Here is a 3,635-nt window from a genome sequence, read left to right as displayed (position 1 = left end):
AGTATTTGATTGCATTGCCGCAGAGATCCTGCTTGAATTCCTGATCTTTTCAAAGAATCCTGATTATTTCAACGTCTTAGATCGGGCAATGACACCGAGAACATCAGAGTCAATGCTCCAGCGTCATAAAGATGGGGAAGATGTCTTGACTGGCTCTGCTCATTCAGACCGTTCACCCTTCACTCTCCCCCGAGTCAGGTTCACAAAGAGCTTTGAAATATTCCCGAAGCTGGAGACTGGTTGTTTCCTTCCCATGTTTCGCCTCCCAACTAACAAATTTCGCGTTGTTTTTCATGTTATGGGTGGGCTTGGGCAGTTTGATTGAGCTGATAGTGAGAAATTCTTTCCACTGACCAGGTTGAGTAACAGTTCGGATCCGTCTTCTCCGAATGTGAGATTTTCACTGCAAAGACCCTTTGCGATCTCAGACGGTCTTAGATTTCATAATGAGCCACGTTCACACACTCCCAAAGATTTTCGCGAAAAGACGTCAAACAGCGAAGAGAGGACGCAGCTACAGATAACAAGGACTCAAGCGGGATTTAACCGCGAGACCTCTCACAGCCTCATCAACGACCCTCACACCTCTACACCAACGAACAGTTTCATCGAGCATTAGCTTTCTGTTATAATCTAGTTGATCCTCATACAGTGGTCTTTGGTTGTTGGAGACCGGTTTCAAGTTGTATATGCTCCAGAGGTGTGTAATAACATCTTTGAACAGACTGCTTACATTTAAAAAAATTCAGTTCGGGCAGTGAAAACAGCAATGAACAGCTTTTTCCCATTCTGCCCCTGTTCCCGGGCTGATGCTATTTTCTCCTTTCCCCGAGCACTGGGCTGTCTTCAATGGCAGCTGGATCAAACCATTTCCCTCCACGAGCAGGCAGTGCTTGGGGATCGTATACGTTTTGCAGCTCCTACTTGAACACTGGAAGGGTGAAGAAGCAGAAGAGGCAGAATCAGACGTCAAGAAATTATAAACTACTATTGGGAACTTTCATCAAATGGCATTAATCGGAGACAGAGAGAAGGACGCAGAACTGCTGGAAAAAAGAGAAGTCGAAACTAGAGACTATTCCCTTTAGAAACTGAATGCGGGATCTTTCTGTGGAGCCTGTTTGGTTTTCAGGATTCGACTTCACACAGCAATCTTGCAGAAAGTCTTTTGCAACGCGGACGTCGGTTTCTTTGTTACGACCGGGCAGAGGTTAATATCTGACACCAACAGTCCCAGATTAAGAGAATCCAAGTGAAGCACTCACTCACTGAGAGTCATCCCCGACGTCCCTGAGCTGCGGAGCTACAGACAGTTCAAAGCGGAAGGGAGGGTTAAAAATGAGCCATTGTTTCTCACTCGCCTGCTCTGTCACAGAGACAGTGAACAAAATCAGAAGTCACATGACACCAGGTTATAGTCCAACAGGTTTATGTGAAATCACACGCTTTCACAGCGCTGCTCCTCCATCAGGTGAAGTAATAATTTTCACCGGCATCTCCCCGTCACAGAGACAGGGAGAGTGACGTCATAAACCTATGGCGTCATTCCCGTGCAGGAAGAAGCCGTTCAGCCCATCGAGTCCACGGCGATTCTCTGTCACTTGTATCTCTCCGTAGTTATTCATAATTGGTAATATCCGTCCTAATAATGGTGAACCGTACCTGTGTCGTGATGCTGTCTCCGATCCTCTTGTCTTTCACAACTTTTCATTTCACCTGAAGGACGCTCCTTCCTGAAACAGCGTGGGGAATTACTGCAGGGAGTCCTTCGCATGTAAAACACTACAACTGATATTGTTTTCAAATTCAACACTTTATTTCTGCGATCTCAGAGAGCAGTTTTAACAAATAAGACCATCGCAGACCGACACAGAACAGGAGAAGGCCATTCAGACCTTCAAACGCTTGTCACTCACTTGTGTAAACTTGGTCCATGTATCAATATGAGATATCTATTTCAGATGCACAGACTTACAGGAAGCAGACCAAAACACATCAAAATGTTGAGATCTGATTTCAAGGAGATCGAGTTCAGTCTGAGATCCCTGAGAGTGTTTGCAGTGAATATATCGTGCACGGGAAAGAAGGACGCAAGTTTTAAAGAACCCCTACCCGTAGTCAGCAGACATCATCACTGGTGGTGAAAAGTCCTCTGTAAGTGCAACTCTCTTCATCTTTAATGTTCTAAAATCCCATTTACCTGTTTACTGATCCTCACCTGTGGAAACAGTTTCTCACTGTCTGGCACCATGAAATCTCCATTTAACCTTCTTTGCTCTAAACAGAAAAATCCCGACCTTTTGAATATCTCCACAAATCTGAATTCCCTCAGCCCCGGGCATGATGAAGCCTGAAGATTGCGACGAGATTTTGGGAACAAAATTCAGTTGGTAGGTGGAAATATGGAAAGAAAACAAAACAGAAACCCAATCTCCAGCTTTACGAATCTTTCAAAACTTTCTGTGATCCAAGTGGAAACAAATGGTATAATAATCCATCAATGGAAAGAACCCTGTGCCAGGAGAAGGGGCAAACAGCACCGTCTCGGGAGCAGGGAGACAGATTGAGAAGAAAATATTCTTGAAATTCTTTGCTGCTTCGAATTCCCCAAACAAAGTGGAATGTACTTCACTCTGAAAGGGGCACCTGCTGGTTAGATGGCTCGTTGGTCTAGGGGTATGATTCTCGCTTCGGGTCTTATGTGCCGCTGACATGCGAGAGATCCCGGGTTCAAATCCCGGACGAGCCCCAATTTCTTATCTTCACTTTCACTAAACTACCCAACCAGCTTTCCGAAAAATGAAGCTGGTCTAACATTATCGTGAACACAGCGCAGAGAAACACCTGTTCAAAGCGAAAAAGAGTGTTCCCGGATGTTTGCTCCGCAATCTGAATGATTCCGGAGATTGCAAGAACGACAGATGCTGGAGACAGAATCGCTACAGTGTGGAGCTGCAGGAACGCAGCAGAGGAGGAGGAGAAGAGTCGACGGTTTGATCCAAGGCCAATCATCAGAATGAATTCTCCGCTGCATTATTGCTCAATTATGTATGTGTCAAAGTTCATGAAGCTGGGACGCCAAGTGTTTGGAGATAGTGCTGAACAGGTTCACGTGAATGGTGACGTGTGTGAAGAATGTCAGCAAGAAAGATAGATTGGAAAGTTGAGATAGTTCTCCTTGGAGAACGGAAAACTGGTCTGCTTAAAGCTTTCCAATTTGTGAGGGGTATGAACAGAGGAAATAAGGGGGTGAAAATGCTCACACACCTGTAAAGATCGAGACCGATTAGGCAGAGGTTTAAAGTCATGAGGAAAAGAAGAAAGAATTACATGACAAAACGTTTTTATGCAACGACTAAGTGGATCTGTAAATCCCTGTCTGACTGCGACAAAGAGGCAGATTCATGCCACACAACACGGAATTCGATGGTTCTGTGGAAAGTCACAATATGAAGAGTTACAGGGAGAAGGCAAGAGAATGATATTAAAACAGACACTCATGTACTTATTGCGGAGACCCGGGGCACCCACAGCTAAGACGAGCTGCATGACCTCTGTCTGCGTTTTGACAAATTTTGTGATTCTGAGTGGAATCACAGCTCGACCAACAGAATGTGGGAACTTAGACAAAGGTA

General features: G+C 45.0%; 1 non-coding gene across 1 annotated transcript; it reads left to right on the top strand.

Moving 5' to 3' along the window:
* Positions 1-2,659: 2,659 nt before the first annotated feature.
* Positions 2,660-2,749, top strand: trnap-cgg. The gene is given in 2 exon segments: positions 2,660-2,695; positions 2,714-2,749. It is a non-coding gene; the product is annotated as a tRNA-Pro (tRNA).
* Positions 2,750-3,635: the final 886 nt, after the last annotated feature.

This window comes from Rhincodon typus, unplaced genomic scaffold (genome assembly GCF_021869965.1).
Source record: "Rhincodon typus isolate 14 unplaced genomic scaffold, sRhiTyp1.1 hic_rhity00010113, whole genome shotgun sequence".
Taxonomy (NCBI): Eukaryota; Metazoa; Chordata; class Chondrichthyes; order Orectolobiformes; family Rhincodontidae; genus Rhincodon; species Rhincodon typus.
Note: the sequence above shows the minus strand (reverse complement) of the source record. Positions and strands in the feature narration are given on the sequence as shown.